Source organism: Trichosurus vulpecula, chromosome 3, assembly GCF_011100635.1.
Source record: "Trichosurus vulpecula isolate mTriVul1 chromosome 3, mTriVul1.pri, whole genome shotgun sequence".
NCBI classification, from domain to species: Eukaryota; Metazoa; Chordata; class Mammalia; order Diprotodontia; family Phalangeridae; genus Trichosurus; species Trichosurus vulpecula.
In genome coordinates, this window is record NC_050575.1 from 109,466,838 (window position 1) to 109,488,860 (window position 22,023).

Consider the following 22,023-nt stretch of genomic DNA (forward strand, 5'->3'; position numbering starts at 1 on the left):
CTTGCATTTGAGGTTCAAAAAAATCAATGGTGCAACTACAGATGAGGAAGGTGTGAGTGGGAAATGGGTATTCTGAGATCTTTGAAGGTAAAGGACAAAAAATTCTCTTGTAACTCAGTGTAAGTAGAGAGAGTCCAGCTGCTCACCTCTGTATGGTAATCCCTGAGAAGTAAACTTTAGCCCCTGAGGTAGTGTTGCTCATTAAACCTATCTGCTTCATTGCCCTTAGAAGAGATTGTGCTTGCCCGGAAGAGTTCATGCTCATCTCAGCAGTTCCACCTAAGACTCTGGGGGACTTGTTGATCACTTTTCCTGGATGTGGTGATCTCTCAATAACCTTTGGTGTTAACCCCAAACCTGTTGCCATGAGTCCTACATTGAGGTTCAAAAAAATCAATAAGATAGATGGAAAACCATTCTGGCAGAAGTTCATATGAAGATAACCTAGGGGTTTAATTCAACCAGATACCTAATATGAGCAAGCTGGGCCTTGAAACTTGCTTTCTATGTGACCCTGGGCAAGTCATTCTCTTTTATCTGAAAAATGAAGGAGTTAGATGAGACACTTGCTAAAATTTCTAGTTCTGATAGTCTATGAATCCATGAATGGGCCTCATTGTAAATGACTGTCAGGATGATCATAGAGGGGATTCCAATATAGGAAGTTGAACTCATGATTTCTAGGATCCCTTCCAACTCCAAGATTCTTATTACCTTAAAAAAGGGGGTGGGAGAAGCCTTGTGGAGGTCAGGTAAGGACTCAAAAAAAAAAAAAAAGGAATAGGATCCTTCCATTCCAATCCTCTTGTTTTACAGATGAGAAAATTGACTCCCAGAGAGGCAAAGTCACATAGGTAGTTTGGCAGAGCCAAGGTTCAAACTTAGGACCTCTGGCTTTAAATCCAAATGAACAGTCCACTGTATCACTTCACCAATTAACAGATGCTGCAGTCTCTCAAGATGGAATCCCTCCCTTTTTATTTTTGCTGTATGTCAATATGTGTGTGCAATCAGTATGGCAAAGTAGAAATAGACTTGGAGTCAAAGGATCTGGGTTTGAATCCTAGCTCTGTCACTCACTACCTGCATGACCTTGGGTTGGGTCTTTCTAGGTCTCTATTTCCTCCTGAGATTGGACTAGATGTAAACAAAGAGGCTAACTGAGGTGATCTCTAAGGACCCTTCCAGCTTAAATCTGAGGAGTCTGAGAACATCGGAAGGAAAAACAATGGAGATACTCATGGCCAAGAGACCAGTGCTGAAAAGCTTATGTCCATGTGTATCCTGCATGACAAGGTGCACACAGTAACAAGAGTGGAGGTATCTATGTCTAGCGAGCCACAGAAGGGGTGTGTGGGGTACATAAGAACGGCTGTAATCTTTTCTGATGATTTTTCTCTCACTCTCCCTGCAAAGATTAATTATGGAGCTAACCAGCCAATCTTCCTTCCAAATAAAGCTTATGTAATAACTAAGCACAGGGAAATGAGAATCAGATTACCCAGTTTCTTCAGTGGCAGGAATGGTCCCACCCCCTCCCTTGAGTCAGCAAAGAGAAAGAACAGCCAGTGTCCTCTAAACCCCAGAAACCAGTTTCCAAAGAAAGCCCCATCTGTGGCCATTTAAATCCCCAAGGGATAAAGGGCTTATTAAACAAGTGAAGGATGTACAATGAACAGGAATGGGGATGTTTATGGAGATGAGTAGGGTGTGGCAGCCACAGGCCTCAGGGCCCCACAGCTTAGTCTGGATTAAGTTTAATCAGTCAACAAGCATTTATTATGCACCTATTATATGCCACTTGTACTGTGCTAGGCCCTGGAGATACAAAGACAAAAGAGCCACCAATCTAACCAAAGAGCACACCAATATAGATTAGGTATCTAATCAGTCAATATCAAGTACCAACAATCAGCCAGGCATGGTGCTAAATAAAGGGAATACAAAGAAAAACAAAAGATAGTCCCGGGTCTCAGAGAACTCAATAGACATGGAGTTATCACATTGAGTTATCAAAATATTTTAAAAATTCACCACCCTGGAACTCTATATACTGGTTAAGAACCCCTGCTGGTCCTACTGGCTCATTTTCCAGACAAGACGTACAGAGATTCATTAACTTGCCCAAAGTCACGGAGGCGGCACTTTAAAGTTTAAACAGAAGCTCTAACAAAATGTTACCAAAAAGAGGACTCCTAGAAGTCTAACTCTGGTAGATAAGAATGGCTTGCAGTTAGCACATCAATTACTAACAAGCAAATAGATGCTTGAGAATAGTGTGTTTACTTGAGAATTTTAAACATTCTCCCTAGGATATTGTTTAAGATATTTGTATCTATTATCATTATATCCAAGAAGAAATAGTTTGCTAAGTAAAGGTAAACTTCAGGCAAGGCCCTAGCTGAAGAATACATTCCTTCAACTTCCTGGCTAAATCATAACCAATTCCAAATTAATGGACTGCATGCTGCGTGACTCAGTAGACCATGAGCTCCCTTGAAATCAGGGTCTGCCTTATGTCTTTCTGTGTAAACCCAGCATTTAGCACAGTGTCTGGAACATTAGGTGCTTAATAAATGCTTGTCAACTTGATTGAATGACTCTACATAGAGAAGGATCATCTCATCCACAGAAGGATAGAGGTTGTTTTGTTGTTGTTGGGTTTTAAGTCACAGAAATTCATTGAAACCCTGTACCAAGAAGTAAAAGAGGTCATCAGAAATCACTACATAGTGACAAAAGACTACATAGCTTTTAAAGAATTGGAGGATGGAGGGTTATTTTCTAGCAGAATTTCTATACAGTTCTACATTGGGCAAAATGTACATGGAATCTTCAATAAACTAAGTATTTCCTATTTATCCTATTAACAATATTACCCCCTCCAGGACTTCTGCCTGCAGGCTTCCTAATTCCTTCAAGACTCAGGCTCAAATCCCACCTCCTGCAAGAGACCTTTTCTCAACCTTGCCTCAACCCACCCCCAGGGCCTTCCAACAAACAATAAAAAAAAAACCCAATAACCTTCAGAATATAATATATGCAGATAAATGTATGTATGTAGTCTCTACCCCCACTCCCTTTAGAATGTGAAGGGCGGGGAGAGGGTTGGCCTTTCTTTGTATCCCCAGGGCTTAGTATAGAGCCAAGCACATACCCTTAATAAATTGAACTATTAAGAAGTTCAGTGATTGACTAATACTCCTCTTGTTTACTCAAGGAAAGCCATTAACAAAAACATAAACAAAAATCTAAGGAGTTTGGCAGTAAGATGAGATGAAGCACCCAGAGCTTCCAATTAAGTTTTCTGTACTTGGTAAAAGAAAATCTAGGCACAAGGCAGGAGAGAAGATTCACATTATCATGGCTGACTGGCACTACTCATCTAGGTTGTTTCCAGTTGGCATCCCAAATGTGCAGTTATAGTCCGGGGTCACCAATACCTTGTGGCAAGCCCACCAAGGGAAACTACAAAAGCTTGGGATTCACTAGGACAGCAACAGTAGAGAGTGAGACAGAAGGGAAGCAAACAGAAACACACACAATATGAGAGGGATGGCTTTCCAAAGCCAGAGAAAACCATAAAGAAGTACCAAGAGTTTCAGATAAGATAGTGTGTGAGTCAATCAATAAACATTTATTAAATGCTTACTATGAGCCAGGCACTGTGCTAAGCACTAGAAATAAGGAAGTAAATTTAGTCACTATGTTACTATGATACTAGAAAATCAGTTACTATAGGAGGACAGGAAATATTTGGAAGCTAATGACTCGGAGAGACAATAAGAAGTAATAAAACAAAGTCAAAAGAATGAAAAAGTAGAAGAAAATGAAGAAATAACTTATTAATTTATTTAATAATTTTATTATTATATTATATATTATAATAATTTATTATTATTACTATTTATTATTAATCTAGTTTCAAAATGAGATGAGCACCAGAACACAAACTGGGGATGGCACCATGGTCCATTTTGCCTCCTTATCTCTAGCATCCGATCTGTGTTCTCTTCTCCCTCCCACTACCACCAGAATAGTGTAATGGGCCTTCATTATCACCCACCAAGACTCTGGCAATAAATCTCCTAACAGGTCTTCCCACTTCTGCTGCTCCCTCTTTAATCTCTTCTTCATATCACTGCCAGGACAATCTTTCTTACACATAAAACTGGCTAAATCACATCTCTGCTCAAAAATCTCCAGTGGGTCCCTACTGCTTCCCAAGAAAAGTTCGAACTCTTCTGCCCAGCATCCAAGGCCCATTTCAACCCAGCACTATACCACCTTTCCAGCCTTATATTACTATTCTGCAAATATTTTGTACACTGGCCAACTGGGCTACTAACATCCCTCTAGTATCACCACCAGTATCACCAGTATCCCTTAGATTCTAACATTCCCTATGGCTGAAATAGTCTCCCTCCATCCTCCCAGCTCTTCCCAGCTGAATTCCTAACATCCTTTTATCTTTCTACTGTATTCAAACAGGGAAGGCACAGAAATAACAGGACGGGTAAATTTAGAGCTGGAAGGAATCTTGGAGATCACCTACTCCAAACTCACGTTAAAGATGAAAAAGACTAAGGTCCTGAAAGATCCAATGATTCATCCAGGCTCACTTTCACAGCAGGCAGCAGGCAGCAGGCCTGGGACTGGAACCCAGGTCCTAGGGACTCCATTCCAGTCTTCTTTCCCCATGCCTGCACTGTCTCTAGAGTCTTACAGTACACTTTGCTATGTACCTCTATGATGCATTTATTATATAGCATTGTATAGTATTGTGTTTCTGTGGGTTACTTCAAAGCTCAGCTCAAAAGTTGCCTCATGGAGGCCTTTCCTGATCCCCCAAAAGCCAATAACCCTCCTTAATCATCTTGTATTAATTTTATGAAAATTTTGTTTGTGCTTATACAAATGAATGAATGAATGAGAGAAAGCATTAATTAAGCACTTACTATGTACAAACTACCAAGTGCTGGGGATGTATGGCCCTCGAGGATATTTTATGTCCTTGAGAGGACAGAGACAACACAATGGAGGAGATGACACACACATAGGTACAAGTCCAATAGAAAGGTCCAGTGGTCACAGATAGATGGATAGATAGATATAGATATATTGATATATAAATATAGACATATATGTACATATACAAATATGAATACATATACATATAGAAGATAGAAAGATACAGTGGTTATACACACGTGTATACATATATGCATATACAACCATAATACATATATGTATACACATGTGTATTAATGTATTGTACAAATATACATACATGTTGTTTCCACCTATAAAATATAAGATCTTCAGTGCCTGAGATGGAGTAGACAATAAATATTTGTTGACTGATTATAATTATCTATATTTGTGTCTAACCCCCAACAGTAAACTCTCTTAGGGCTATGTCTTATCTATCTTCCCCCTTCCCCACCTCTCACCACTACCATCCAGCATAGTGCTCTGCACACAGTAGATGCTTAATAAATAGTTGTGGAATGAATTCTATAAGTTGAAAGCCAGATAAATAATCAATATCAGTAATATCCCTAAAAGGTTAAATATAAACTTCAGATGACGACCAACTATACTTCCCTAAACAAGTTCATACTGTGTTCCATCAAGAGAAACTCTTTGGCCACCCCTGTCTACAATCCAGGGGCTCCCTGAAGAGCTGTAAGTAAGAAGGGTGGTAGTCAGAGGAGGTCCTGCCTGTGGGAAGCTAACATCTGTACAAAACCTATGTTCCAGACAGCCACCTCCTTTGCTTAGATGCCCACTGAAGCTTGAATGAAGGAAATAGCCTGATTATCTTACAACCAAAGCCCAACCAAAAAATCTCTGAACTGCTAAACTCAAGAGTTTTTAATGGTTTATTTACATTTATACTTCTATTAAAGGAAACCAATACAATAAACTGTGCAAGGTCCCTTATCCTGTGCCCTCGCTCCCCAAACTGTCCTTTGCAGCTTGGGCGTATACCCTACAAGCATCTTTTGTGAACAAGCCAGACCCCCAATTTTTCTCTTAAGAGCCATTCTGAAACACATCAGCGTCTCTGAGGAAACCCACCCCTTGTCCCACAGGGTAAATGGCTGTTGCCAGTGAGTTTGGGGCAGATTTCACACTGCTGCTAGGCTCATTAATCTGGGCCTATCACATTGCTGCAAATGTCAATGGAAAAAAAAAAGCCATTCAATGTGTTTCCTTAATTCTAACCAAAAGGGAAAAAAAACAGGAAGCTTATAAAAGTGGCACCCCTGGTCCCCTCCCAGTGTGCTTCCCTCTCCATCTCCCCTACCCCACGCCCATTGGCCCTCAAAGTTCCAGAAGAAAATGGATCCTGTCTCTACCCACACCTGAAATGTTCAGTCCAGATTTAATCATCTGGAATCTGGAGACTTTCCCCCCCAAAATATCCACTTATCAAGAAAAGTAGCATATTTGACCTCAATTATTCAGACTAGCTTGGTAAACCTGATCAAATTCATCAATTGAATTGCAGGATTTCATGCCCTTCCAAAATCATTCTTCATCCATCACCACCCCCCCCTCCCACTAAAAAATTCAGCCCTAGCCCTAGAGATGTGGATTAGGACCAAGTTGGTAGCTGGAATATTGGTAGCCAGGTATTAGGGTTTAGGCCCCTCTACCCAGCTTTCCTAATACTATGGATAGAGATGGGATGGGCAATTTCATTGGCATAAGGAACTTCCAGATGAGAAAGTTCTCCCTATCAAAGGAGGTCAGCACCTTATAGTCTTAGAACACTGAAACTAAGTGATTTGTCCATGGTCCCACTGCCAGTATTTGTCAGAGGTAAAACTTGAACCCACATCTTCCTGACTTCAAGACCAGCTCTCTATCCATTATACGAAGCTGCCTTTCTCTCCCTCTAGGACAATGGGGAGCCACAAGCAGGATAGTCTTCTTTCTATAAATTATTTAGGCAGATTTTCATCAGACATTGAATAGCCCAGGCAAAATTTATCAAAAGCAAGCTTCCAGCCAGAGCTGTCACCATGGGCCTGCCCTCCCTGTCCATCTATTTCATTAACTGGTGCTGCTAATTCCCAAGAAGGCCTTCTAGAGACCAGGGCCCTGTTGCTGCTGCCTAACTCACCAGTGACTCTAACAGTGAGAATTCCAGAGGCCAGGGCAGATAAACCGGACCTGGGGACACTGGGAGCCCCTCCAGGGCTGCAACTCTACCTTAATTGAATCCTGGATGACTCTGGCTATGAACCTTCCCACAGACCAGAGCAAAGGGGAAGGGGTCATGCTGCATTCTAGCAGAACAGGACTACCTGTTATTCTCTCTACCTGACACTGTACTTCCATCTCTTGTCTGAATGCATGGTTCTGACCAATTCCCTCTTCTGACCTAGAAATTTCAGTGACCTCCTCCTACTTTTAGGTAAAGTACGACTTTAGCTAAAATGCAGAACTCCTCTAGCTTTTAAAGCACTTAACAACCTAGTTTCACTTTATCTTTCCAATTTATTACATATTTTTCTCAGACACATTATCTTCCAGTCAAACTGACCTGTTCTATGTTCTCCATGCATAATATTCCACCTTCCACCTCCATACCTTTAAGCAAGCTCTCCCCCATGCCGATAATTCATTCTCATCTCCATCTCCTAGAATTCCTCACTTTCTTCAATGCTTGCCTAAGTGCTAGCTCCTACCAGAAGGCTAGCCAGATTCTTCCCTCAGAAATTACATATATTTATAAAAATGTATGTATGCATATATGAATGTGGGGAGGGGGGGGGAGAGAGAGAGAGAGAGAGAGAGAGAGAGAGAGAGAGAGAGAGAGAGAGAGAGAGAGATTTTATTTTTCTACCAGGATCAAAAATAAAATCCTCTTTGGAGTTTTTAAAATCCTTCACAACCTGGTCCTCTCCTACTATTACATACACACACACACACACACACACACACACACACACACACACACATTCTTAAATCCAGTGACACTAGCTTCCTCATACACCCATCTCCCAAATTCATGCATTTTCACTGGCTGTCCCTCATGCCCAGAATCCTCCCCATCTCCTGGCCTCTCTGGTTTCTTTCAAGTCCAGTTAAAATCTAACCTTATGTGAGAAGACTTTCCTGATGCTCCTTAATTCTAATCTCTCCCTTCAGTTGATTACCTCCAATTATATATATATATGCTCACACACATATACACACACACACATACATACATACATATGTATGTTGTCTCCCCATTAAACTGTGAGCTCTTTGAGGGCAGGGATTATCTTTTGCCTCTCTTTCTCCCTCCTCCCCCACCATTGTGTACCATGGAGCCTGGCACATGGGAGGCACTTAATGAATGCTTACCAACTAACTGAATCTGGCCCTGAAGGAATGACAGTTGATGATAACTCACATTTATGTGATGCTTGCAAAACTTCAAAGTGCTTTCTTCACGATAGCCCTGTATAGATCACTCAAGTATTATGATCCCTACCTTTCTCATGAGGAGACTGAGCCGTGGAGAGCCTGACCATGGTTACACATTTGAGACGGGACTTTGAGCCCATATGTCCTGTGATTTTTTTCCACTACATCTCCTCCCTCTACCCAATCCATGCCGGCTCCCACCCCACTGACCCCTGCACTGAAAGGTACCAGGAGCAGGGTTCAATCTGACATTTCTCTCCCTGGAAGGTTTCAGGTCTGAGGACTGCAGGAAGGAAAAGGTTGAGCAGGTGTAAAACAAAAAAAAAAGCCACAACACACCAAGAGGGAGGAGCTTCTGCACGGTGAAACCACTTGGGAAGAAATGTCTAGCTATTCCAAGCATATAATTGACAATAAAATCTGGTTATCAAAGAATAAGAATGCTGCCCCTTTGCCTGAGTACCAAGCAGGGAGAAGAGGCTGCCCCAAAAGAAAGAAAGCAGAATGCTGTAATGAAAGGAGCAGTGAACATGTGAGTCAAGAGACCTGGGTTCAAAACCTGACACACATTAGCTCCATGTTCACAGGCAAATCACATAAATGCTCTGAGACTCAGATTCCTTATCTGTAAAACAGGAACCATAAGTACACTACTTGCCTGACAGGGTTGTTTGTGAGGAAAGTGTGCTTTGTAAACTTTAAAGCGCTATAGAAATGTGAGTTATTATTATGTCAAAGGGCAATTCCCCCTTCATGTTTCCCTGGGAACCTGCCACCTATCACACAAGGGTCACTGATGGAGTTAATAATAACAGATAAAATTGATGTAGTGCTTTCTACATGCTAGGCACTGTGCTAAATGCTTTACAATTATTATCTCATTTCATCCTTACAACAACACTGAAAAGTAGTAACTACTATTATCCCCAGATAAGGAAACTCAGGCAAACAGAGGTTAAATGACTCACCCAGGGTCACACCCCTATTAAGGGTGTGAAGCTGGATTTGAACTCAGAACGTCATGACTCTAGGCCCTCTAATTTATCCACTGCACCACCTAGCAAATTATCTGCCTAGGTCTGAATCCTGCTTCAGACTCTGCTATGTGACTCTGGACAAGTCACTTAGCCTCTATCAGCCTATTTGCTTATCTACAAAATGGGGATAATCATACTACCCACCTCACAGGGTTGTAAAGGATCAAATGAGGGAACACATAATGTGCTTTATAAACCTTAAAGCACTATATAAAAAGAAGCTCTATTGATACTTTTTGTGGTAATAAAGAATTGGAAACAAAGTAGATGCCTATCAATTGCGAAATGGCTAAAAGAAATTGTGGTATATGTGTGTAATGGAATATTACTGTTATGAGAAATAATATGTAAAATATGATGAATACAGAAAGTCTAGGGAGACTGATGTAGACTGAAGAAAGCTAAGCCAAGAAAACATACACAATGACCATAATAATGAAAATGGGGAAAACCACCCCTATAAAACAATGAAAAAGGAATGTTACAAACTTACAAATGACAAACAAGGCCATAAAGAAAAGATAAGAGAACACACTTTCTCCTACTTCTTTGTAGAGGTAGAGGGTCCATGGGCTTGGAACATTGTATATATTATCAGATTTTTTTTCAGTGTATTGATAGGTTGTGCTGGTTTCCTTAAACCATTCTTTCTCCTTTTCTTTTAAAAAAATCTTTGTTATAATGGATAACTTTCTGGGAGGCAAAGAAGGGGGAATGATATGAGGGAAACTGCAGGTGACATGAAAAACAAAAACTATCAATAAAATTTATTTTTAAAAACAAATGTTAGCAATGATTATGTGTAAAGCATTGTATGATACAGTGGTGATTAAAAAAAAGGTGTAAAATGACAGTCCCTGATTTCAGAGAATTTACTGTCTCGCTGGGTAAAAAGTACATAAATAGTCCAATCTGAATAGGATACATCCAAAGGAATGATCAAGGCCCAGGAGCAAGAGAGATGTGCCTGAGCAAGACTTGGAAGGAAGGAAACAATCACAAAAAGTAGAGATGGGCATAGGGAAGGACCTGGTTAATGCACAAAAGTGGCATGTATAGAAGAGGTCAGGGTGAAATAAAACAGGAAAGGTTAAGTGGAACCCCATCATGGATGATCTCGAATGCCAGGCTAAGCTGCTCTGCTGTGTACAGCTCACTGGCTCCTAGACTTCACCCTGTCCAGGAAACCTATCTTCCCCTGGTGTCTCCACCAAGATGATGCTGGCTGCCTCCAACATACTGAGGGACTGGGAATCAGGGAAGTGGAGGGAAGAACAAGAAATGGAGGTGTAGAACTATTGTCTCTCAGGCTGAGGGATCCTTCTTTCACCTCAAAGAACAGGCTTTGACCCTCAGATGTGGCCCAAAGCCATTGGCACTCCAAGAAGTACCAGGAAGACCTGTATGAACTGATGCAGAATGAAGAGAGCAGAACTAGGAGAACAAATAATACAGTAACATCATTGTTAAGACATAAGAACTACAAACAATGCAATGACCAACACCATAATTCCAGAAGACTTGATAAGGAAGCCTGCTACCCACCTCCTGCCAAAGAGGCAATGGACTCAAGACATAGAACAAGACACATATTTTTAGACATGGACAATGTGGTAACTTGAGGGTTATTTTTCCTTTTTTTTTTTTGAGTGAGGGGGAGATGGAAGGAAAAGAAAATAATTCATATTAATTGATAATTCTTATTAATTTAATTCTTACTAAATAATTCTTAATAAAAGTATTTTAAAATAGTCTTAGGCAGAGGAAGAAATGTTCCTTAGCATAAAAGCTGACAAATCCAAGGCTGCCAGATTTTAGGATCATAGACTTATAACTGGAAGATGCCAGCCCCCTCATTTAACAGATAAGGAAACTGAGACCCTGAATGGTAAAAGTACCTTGTTCTAATTTCTTTAATCATGGTCACACAGGATACACATACCTGATATTTGAACCCTAGTCCTCTGGTTCCAAATCCAGGTTCTTTTCCTCTACGACACTGCTTCCCACTGAACACTGGTCCCCCTATAGTCTTGTGCCAATAGGAGGGAAACCATCCACAGGGAAGAGATACAGAGCCATGCAAAGGAACAATGGGGATACAGGTTTAGGAATTCAATCATCAACAATTCAATGATTATCTATTAAGCACCTACTATACACAATGCTCCTGAGGTACAAAGAGGAAACTAGATTCTCACTCCAGCAAAAAAAAAAAAAAAAAAGACTGCAAGTAGATGGGAGAGGGGACCCACGATGGGGGAAGGCTCTGGGATTCATCCATACAGAGAAGAAGGGGGCAGTGCAGTATAGTGGGAAGAACCCTTGATTCAGAGTGAGAATACTTGGATTTGAATCCTGGTTGTTGGGACAGTGGATAGGAATACCAGGCCTGGAGTGAGAAAGACTCATCTTCCTTAGTTCAAATCTGGTCTCAGACACTTACTAGTTATGTGACCCTGAGCAAGTCTCTTAACCCTGTTTGCCTCAGTTTCCTCATCTATAAAGTGAGCTGGAGAAGGAAATGGTAAACCACTCCAGTATCTTTGCCAAGAAAACCCCAAATGGGGTCGTGAAGAGTCGGACATGACTGAAAAATCAATCTGCTGCCCATACGCTCCAGAGGAAATCATTTCCTCTTTCTCAACCTCCATTTCCTTATCTGTAAAGTGAGCTGGTTCAACTCAAAATTCCCTTCCAACTCTAAATCTAGGATCCTATGACCCAGCTGAGTGGTCCCACAAATACAGGCACAGGAGTTAAACCTTCAGCTCTGCAAGTGAGTGGGAAAAAAGGGAAAGAGGTCAGGAAGGTGGGAAACAAGCTGTTCAAAGAGCCTACGAAGTCAGGTCCTTGGGTCAATGCATGTTTAATCATCCTGAAAAAACACCAACCAAGTAATGCTGAGTTGCAAAACAACAAATCCTCGTTGATTTCCCCGCTGATATGCTCATGCAGGTCTGAAGGCCCAGGTGGTCTGTCCAGACTCCCAAGCCAACTGCCCTTCAAACCCCTCCCAGCTTAAGTGAGGCAAGGAACAATATCCACTAAGGGTTAGGGCCCTGGGGAGGCCGATCAACATGACAAGAGAGCTTCAAAGGCAAAAACAGCCTGCCTTTTGAAAGCCTGGTAACCCAGCAAGCCAGCAGGACAGAGTGTAAGGGATTAGGGGAGCAATGAATAAGAAAGAGACACAGCGTACCCAGACATAAGACAAACTGCTAAATAAATGCTCTGATTCCCCAAGACGACAGTAGCTAACAGAGCGGCAGCTAGGAAATGAAGGCCAACAGGTGCCTTGTAGATTGTAGAAAACACCTGGCCAGAAGCAATTTACTCAGCCCATGAGAGATATTTTATTCCGGGGGTTGGTGAGACTGAGGTAATTGTAGGCGCAAAGTTCCAAACCAACCAAAGGGTCTCACCTGGTGTCTACAGATCTCTGATCCCTTTGGAAGAGAATCGCTGTCCTCTAACAATGGGCTGAGAGACTGCACTATTGTCCCAGAGGTCAAGTCCGGAGGAAAAGGACTCACATGTACAAAGAAAGCAATTACAGGACTTTTTTTTTTAGTAGCAAAAACCGAAAACGAGATGAGTGTCTTTTATTGGGGAATAACAAACTATAACATATGAATGTAATGGAATATTATTATGTAAGAAATGACCAAAGGGATAGATTCAGGGAAACTTGGGGGAGCTGGCATAAACTGATGCAGATATGTGAATGGAACCAATAGAACCATTTAGACAAGGGCTACACAAATGCAAAGGAAAAGAATTTGTAGAGATTCTAAGAAATCTGATCAATGCAATGAATTTCAGACTCATGACCACAGAGAGGGGATGGGCTAAAGGTGACGAGGACAGACATTTTCAGACAGGGCCAATAAGTAGACCTGCTTTGCTTGACTATTCTTAGTTGTTGGAAGGGAAGGTTTTTATTGGGGGGGGGGAGGGAGGAAGAGTAATAGTAACCTGCCCCCAAAAAGGAAGAGGAAAAGAAAAGAAAGTTTAAAAAGCATCAGTGAGATGCTTTTTTTATATATAAAGGAAAGAACAGAAAGAAGCTCAGGAGTAGATAGACACATATGGCAGTATTGGTACTATCAGGCTAAATGTAATAGATATTTTTAAAAAAACAGAGAATGTCTGGTTTCATACACCATCTTCTTTTTCTGTTCTTTGCATATGGTAGGATTCAAGGCTATGGAGATTTAAGTTTACAATAAACCATAATAATAATAAAGAATAGACAAAAAGCCGCCAGGTCTCTGCTCAAATTACAGATTGAAAACAAACCTTTTAGCACTGATTTTTTGAGGGGGGAGTGGGGGTAAGAGGGATGAGAGTGGTTCAGCTCCTTAATGTACAGAAACTCACTCTACCTCCCATCAGTGAAACTCTTTTGCAGTTTATTGTCTTAGAGAGTTTTCTAGGGGCAGTGAGAAGTTGAGCAATTTGCTCATGGTCACATAGCCTGTCAGAGGCAGCCAAATTTCTGAACCTGAAATGGATTAGCACAGGTATCCCTAAACTAGGAGGGTTATGTGTACAGCTGGTCGATTGACATCTTCCTGAAATAACTGAATGGAAAAGTAAATTTGAAATAAGATCCTTACTGTGATCCTCTTGGTACAAATCAGTATTTGTTATTTTTTTTATTTTTTAAGCTAAACTACCTCCATAAATAATATTTCTTGGATTGGAAAAAAAAATTCAAGTCTTGAATACAGATCTTCCTAACTTTGTGGCTGGCCCTCTACCCTGGTGCAGTGGCACCAGGGAGCCTTTTAGCATTGCTACATATTAGAAAATCTTCTCCAGCTCCAGGACTCTCCAAAGGCCTGCTGGTGACACACTGGGAAGTGCTGTGGGCCTAGAGTCAGGAAGACCTGAGTTCAAATGTAGACTTAAGACACATACTAGCCATGTAACTCTGGACAAGTCACTTAACCTCTGTGCCTCAGTTTCCCAAACTGTAAAATGAGAATCACAATAACACCTATCTCTTGGGATTATTGTGAGAATCAAATTAGATAATATTTGTGTTTTTTTAAAAGGCACATAGCGCAGTGGCTGCCACATAGTAGATGCTATATAAAGTCTTGTTTCCCTCCCTTCCAAAGATATTAATATTGGATTATGCTTAGACTTCAGTCTAAATTTCCATTGAGGCACCAAAATTTAAATTAAACTCAGTCCTTGCCCTCAAGGGCCTTGTAGTCAAGATGTAAAAAATTCAGTTAAATACAGATATTTTCAAACACATAAAATGAATATATACATATGTGTGTGTATACACACACACACACACACACACACACACACACACACCCAGGGACAAGACTACTACTTGGGGTAGATGGAATAATAATTGACAAAGGGGCAAAGGAAGAGTTGGTTCATCTCTTTGCTACTCTTCTCTGCCAAGGAGAATACTTTTCAGATTGCAGAGTCTGAACAAAATGGCAAGACAGGAAGATAGGACCTAACTGTCCTTGATGAAGTCAAGTAGCTTAGTCCAGAAGAATTGTTAGATGTCATTTTGGAGCCACTGTCAGTGATCTTTTGAAAGACTGCAGAGAAGAGAGGTGGCACAAACCTGAAGAAGGGCAAATGTCATGATTTAAAAAAAAAAAAGAGAAAATGGACTTCTGAAACTAGAGGCCAATGAGCTTGACTTTGATCCTCAGCAAATTATAAAATGTACTGAAAAGGGATGGTTAGTGAACATCTGGAAAGGATGCCCTGAATGATCCCAAAGAACCAACCTGGCTTCATCAGGTCTAACCTTATTTCCTTTTTTGACAGGAGTACTAGACTAGTAGACCAGGGGATTCTGACCCAACAAGCATTTATTAACAATACTGTTGTACAAAGACCAAATAAAAAAAATCATCATTGTCCTCAAGGAGCCTACATTTTCTACTGAGGAGAGACTGAGGGCAATAGAATTTACCCAGATTTTAGCAAAGTATTTGACAGTCACTCATGCTATTTTCCTGGAAAATGTAGAGAGATGTGGATTACATAATAATAATTAGCTGGATTCAGAATTGGATGAATTGTCAACTTGAAAAGACATCACCAGCGAAGTCTTCCAGGGATCTGTTCTTCACCCCCTTATTACCCCAACACACTTGGGATACAAAGATGAAACTGATCTCTCACTTTATGATAAAAGGACTTTAGTAGATGGGAGAGAGTGGGAGCATGAGACAGGGATGAAGACCTGGGATTATAATAATGACTTAACATTTTTATCAATGTCTTGGATGGAGGGATAGATTCAATGCATATAAGATTTTTAGATGACCCCAAATCAGGAGGGATAAATAACACACTAGATGACAGAGTCAGGACTTGAAAATGTCATGAAAGTCTAAAATATCAGGCTGAATTGAATAAAATGAAGCAAAATTAATAAAGGTAAAGTCTTACTTAGGTACAAAAATCAATTTTACAATTATAATGTAAGGCAGAGGCATCAAACCCAACTCTTTCCTCCCCCTGCCTTTCAAGTGCCATCCCAACCTCACCTCCCAGATTAAAATCTAATTAGTAATTGGGAAATGTTTAACAAAATAAATAAAAATGCAATATAACATAGCTAATTTTAATTTATGGCTTTCTAACTCAATATGTGGCTGGCATTTGAGTCTGACACCACTAATGTAAGGAAAGCATGGCTAACTAGCCAAAACCACAAATTCACCATGAGCCAACAGGGTGACATGATGGCCAAGAAAGTCAACGTATTTTTATGCTGCATTAAGAGATTTGTAGTGCCAGGATTAGAAAAGTGAGAGTCGTGTGGCACTCTGCCCCAGCCAAACTTCATTTGGAGTAATGTCCTCAGTTAGGGAGGTCATTAATAAACTAGATGGTCCAGGGGACAGCAACAGAGGTGGTGAAGAGCCTTGAATTCATGCCATAAGGAGTTAGATTGAATGAATTGGGAATGTATAGTACAGTGAAGATACTTAGGGGTGACGTAATAGATACGGTCAAGATTTGAAGCCTACGTATGTGGAGGATTAGGCTTCTATTTTGGCCCTAGTGTGTAGAACTAAAATCAATGATTGGGGGAGGAGGGGATGAAGCAAATTTAGTATTTAAGTGGAGAAAAACTACCGAATAATTAGAAATGTCTAAAAACATGCCTCGTGTTCCTCCCTGGAAGGCATAAAAAAGGAGTTGGATGACCTTTTGTTGGGTATGATATAGAGGGGCTTGTTGTTCAGGTATGTGTTGGAAGTTTACTTCCAACTTTAAGAGTCTATGGTTCTGTCTGGATCTGGAAGATGTGGGTTGAGGAAAGTTTGAAATCCCCTTGAAAGCAGGGAACTTTGAGGTCATTAGTCTAATCCACTCCCTTTACAAATGAGGAAACAAAGGCCAAGAGGTGGGAAATGACAATTAGGGATTTCAACTCCATTAAGATGCATTGTGTAGAAAGAATACTGGATTTGGAGTCAAGAAGAGGTAGGTTCAGCCCAGGGTCTGCCACTTACTAGGGGGTAGGGCCTTGGGGATGTCACTTTTTCTTTTTGCCTCAGTTTTCTCATTTGTATGATGATTCATTTGAACTAAATGCCTATTCTAGGTCTAAGTCTATGGTCCTATGACTAGAAACCCCATGTTTTTCACTACACCAAGTCTTACTCATCTCTGACTTCTCCATAGTACTCAGTTCAAAACCTTGAATGTAGTATGAACTATGTCCAAAAACTTATTAAACTGCATATACCCTTTGACACAGAGATACCACTATTAGAGATCAAAGAAAAATGAAAAGTACCCACATGTACAAAAATATCTATAGCAGCTCTTTTTTCTATGGGGGCACAGAACTGGAAACAAAGGGAAACTATGCCATCAGTTGAGGAATGGCTGAATAAATGTGATATAAGAATATAATGGAATGCTACTGTGCAGTGAGAAATGATGAAAGGGATGCTTTCAAAGAAAGCTAGGAAGACTTGTATGAACATCTGATGCAAAGTGAAGTCAATGGACCCAGGAAAACAACGCATACAACAACAACATTGAATGGGGGTGGGTGGGGACTTTGAAAGATTTAAGAACTCTGATCAAGGCAATGACCAACCATGATTCCCAGGGACTAATAATGAAGAATGCTACTCACTGACCAACAGAAAGGTGAAGGTCTCAAAATGCAGAATGAGATATAAAATTTTGGCCATGGCCCATATGGGATTTTTTTTTTTGCTTGACTATTTTTATTTATTATAAAGGTTTTCCTTTTCTTTTTCTTCTTTCTCAATGGGGGTCAGAGGGCAAATTAATGCTTTGCTAACTGAAATTTAAAAAAAAATATTTAATAGGCACTCAGTTTTGAATGAAGGGAGGAATAAATGGGTTTCCAGTGAAGTTCTTGGGGGATAAATGAGGACAAGGCAGGGTCAGAAACAGTTTGATCACAGTAGTTTGGAAAAATGGATGCAGAATGTGGTAGCAAGGTTTGAGAAGGGGAGGAGCAAGCCCAAACTATCAGATAGCAAGATCAGATGGAGGTTAGGGGCTGTTGAATTGGTAGGTATAGTGAAAAGTCTTGGATTTTGGATCGAGTATCATCGACTTAGAGAGAGACCTTGGATGTCACATCTGATCCAATTCCTTCATTTTACAGACACCGGAGATGGCAGCCAGAGGAGGACAGCAGGAAGGATTTACTAATATGCTATCCTGAGACAACTAACTATATCCTACTATATCCAAGCTGCCAAGCTGGGTCATCTCCAGCAAGTTCTTCTCCAGAACAGAAATTGTATTTTATGGAATTGAGGGAATATTATATGAAGATGTCCCCAGTCTTTCCAAACCCCACCCCCCTCATTGTGATCCTAAGGTTAACAATAACAAATTAAAAAGAGATCCTCCAGCAGTCTCTAGCTTTGACTTGAGCGCTCCAGGACAGCCAGCAGTGTAGGCTAGGGGTATTTAACCAAAGCCCTCCCCCCAGAGAGGACTTGGGCAGAAAAGGAGAACCGGATAGTAGGCATGGCCACAGAGCCAGATTCACAAGGGCACCTGGTGCAGCCCAGCTCCAGTGCAGCTGGATGGATACACAGTTAGGAAGGGGAGAGAACAGGGGTGTCATTATTTCAGATGTAATCACATGGTACTGCTCCCATTAAGCCTCCTCTTTATGTTTTTTAAACCTTTCTTTAATAAAACATTCATCTCTTTGCCGGAGGTCACAGACATTTGAGGCATTCAGAGATGGGTACTGTGCAGGCTTTGGGGGAGGGGCCAATTTTAAGAATTCGATTAGCTGCTATCTGTTAACATACATTAAAATACATTCTGATAAATCTAAGGAGGAAAGCAGCTATGGCCACCCCAAGCCAGGGGAATGACAGCCTAAGTGGACTATCATCCTCTAGCCACCTAGAAAGGCCCTTTCACTAGAAAAGCAACTTGGCAATTGGAACTCGAAGCCACTAGAGCAGAGGACAGGAGAGGGATGCATACATTAGGGTGTCCCAAGTCCCAGATTCTGATATGGGGAATAAGGCTGACCTTGGCTCTGTGGGTGACCTTGGGTTTTGAAAATCCCTTTAACCTGACTTCTGGAGAAAAGAGATGCAAATATTTCTTTATGTCCAAGGCTTCGTGAAAGCTTACTGTTGGAATCCTGACTGTGAGTGTCCATCCATGTTCTTAACTCCTAGGGAGATGGTCTATCTGAAGTTTGTCAAAGGGGAAGTTGAGGCACCTGCAGGCTCAGACCTGCTGCGCTGGGCTGTGGAAAGGGTTCGTTATCTCTTCTCCCACCTTTGCCACTACCCTATTCAGTGAGATTTCTGTGAAGCCTAGTTACCAAGCAACATTTCAGGTCCAAAGTGAGTTTGAAAAGCTGTGGTTTTAAAGCCACCCCCCCCCCCCCCGCCCCAATCTACTGAAGATTCAACTTCTAAGAGAGCCTGGACTCATCTAGTAAAAAGTCTGTAGATGGTCTGGTCATCAGCCCCTGTGAGTACAAGTAGGCTGAGTTATTTCACTGGCCACACACCGGGTGGGCGAGTGGGCAGGTGCGGGGATGCTGAGGCGGAGGACCTGCCTTCCCCGACCCGGAGAGGGCGTACTCAGCATAGCTCCCTCTGGATCCCTAATCCGCCACCAGTTGGAGAAAACCTGGCCCCAGGGCCAGCAGCTCCCTAGAAACAGTCGTGTGGAGATGCCCACAGACCCGAGAGGTCTCTAAGGAAGCGAACCCGGGACAGGACCCGCGGCCCGACATCGGCTGCCTTCTCCCCTCTCCCCACCACCGTGAGCCCCCCAGATCCACCACGATCCGGGGTTTGATTCTCGGCAGGCTAGCGGCACACACCTGACTGCTCCCCGGATTGCAGAGGAGGTGTGGAAGGTGGACCCTAGAATTCCCGGACCCCGGGCCACATTGTACCCCCAGCTCCTAGCCCCTAGTACCTGGGGCTCTCGATACCCAAAAACCTGGCACCCCAGGACTTGAGTACCCCGACCCTGGGACCCAAGAAACCCAGTAGCCCTGGCTTCCAACCTCCAGTTACCCTAGGAGCGCCAAGCCCCGGACCCCAAGTACTCCCCGTGGCCGAGTCACTGATCTGCTATTTCGGTCCCGGCCTCTGGTGTCCCCAACCCCAGCTCCAAACCCTGTCATTCGCTATTCCAGCCCCAGTCTCTCAGCACCCCCGAACCCCTGGTACTGGGCCGGCCCCGCAAAGCCATCCGCGGGTACCCAGAAAGCTTGAGCCAGGCCAGAGGGAGGGAGTAGAGGGCCCCTATGGTAACTCACCCGCGTTCAGGAGCCCGGATCTGGGCGGCAGCTGCTGCAGCCGGTCCAGGCTCCGTCCGGCCCCCGGCGCGGCGCCTTGGCCCTCCGTGCCTGTGGGTCCGTCTTCCCACCGCGGCGGTGGCGGTGGTTGCACTGCTGCCGCCCTCAGAAGCCGGCTCGGGAGACTGAGCTACTGCTCCCGCCTCCTCGGCTCCTCCTCCAAGGCGGGTCCTGGGGAGGAGGCTGGGGGAGTGGGGCCGCAGTGTCTCAGGGGAAGGGTTGGGACCCGGCCTGGAGGAGTGGGCTGGGACGTGAAGGGGACTCTGAAGCAAAGGGGGCTAGGATGGAGAAGCGCTAGCAGTGAGAGGGGCCTAGGATGGGAGGGGATGTGGGGCTAGGGGTGGGGGTCGCAGAAAAATAAGTGCTAGCACAGGAGGGAGCTGTCACAGGAGGGGAGCGGATTTTTTAAGGCCGGGAAGGTTATTAACAGCTGAGGAAATAGGAAGGAAACACGTTTCCATTTGCACAAAATAGAGGCCTGGTAGGAAAGAGAGAAACCCACCGGGGGCTGTAAGGTTTTGGGGTGGGGGATAGCGGGAGGAAAGGGGAGCGAGAGACGTTTCAGGGCACGTACCCACTTGCTAGGTGAGGAAACTGAAACCCAGAGAGAGGAATTACTGACTTAACACCTCGAAATTTAGTGGCAGTCAGGATTAGAACTCTGTTCTTCTGAATAACCCAAGGCACTTTCCATTAGCAGCAAAGCTTCCCGCCCCCACCCCACCCCCACGCCCCCCCAAGGCACGTGGGAAGATTTTCTGAGGAGTAGTATGTAGCACAAGACTAGGACCTTGTACAATGAGAATTGAATGAGGACTTCCCCTAAAACCTCCCAAGGTGGAAACCTGCCTAAAACCGCCCCTCCTCCCCACCTCCAAGAATGTTCTATATAGAGCAACCTTGGCCAGAGCCTACCAGCTCAGCCTAAGACAGAAAGGGAGTATAGGTAGTGAGTGAGGCGGCTTGCTGATAAATTTCTTATATCATTTTGAAAAGAAGGAAAAGTCTAAGGAGAAAGTACTATTTGCCTCCACCTTATTATATTCAGGGTCTCGAAACAAGCTAGTTTTCTGGATCTTCACCATAAAAAAAATAAAATCCAGCCACTCTGTCACAAAGTTTCAGCTTTGGGAAGGATTTCAGAGAGCATCCCATACAATGTCCACCACAACACCCAACACAATTGAAGACACCCAATGAGAAAACACTCAGAATCTAGAGGCAACCCGTCCCACTTCTGAGTAGCTAATTGTTAGAAAGGTTTCCTACAATCCACCTCTCTATAACTCCCCACCCCGCCATCCCCCCTCCACACACACACACACACACACACACACACACACACACACACCGTGTGGAAGCAGAATATTTAACTATTTAACTATCTTCTAATTATTGGGTCCTCTCTTGCCTGGGCACCTGACTTTCCCCTAAGGTGGATTTTAGGACTGACTGATAGTAGTTAGTAGAAGAAAAGTGGCAAATAAAAAATACGTCAAAATCATTTCTTAGAATCAGATCCAATGTATGCCAAAGCCCAGGAATAATAAGCCTGTTCTCCGAAAACTACTCCATTTTCTGCATCTTCAGAAATCCCAGGTGGCAGTGGCCCTAGCTCTTCATGGGGTGGCAGAGAGGATGGTCAGTTATATGGGAACTATCTGGACCTGGATTCAGATCCTACCTGTGCTATTTAATATTGGTGTAACTCTA

At 42.7% G+C, this 22,023-nt stretch overlaps 1 protein-coding gene across 1 annotated transcript in view; it reads right to left on the reverse strand.

Moving 5' to 3' along the window:
* The window catches only part of PPP1R16B (protein phosphatase 1 regulatory subunit 16B), a 156,403-nt gene extending 135,972 nt beyond the window's left edge, over window positions 1-20,431 (reverse strand). The window contains exon 1 of the mRNA XM_036750564.1: window positions 20,272-20,431. The gene's annotated coding sequence lies outside the window, so the exon portion shown is untranslated. The remainder of the gene's footprint in view (window positions 1-20,271) is intronic.
* Window positions 20,432-22,023: the final 1,592 nt, after the last annotated feature.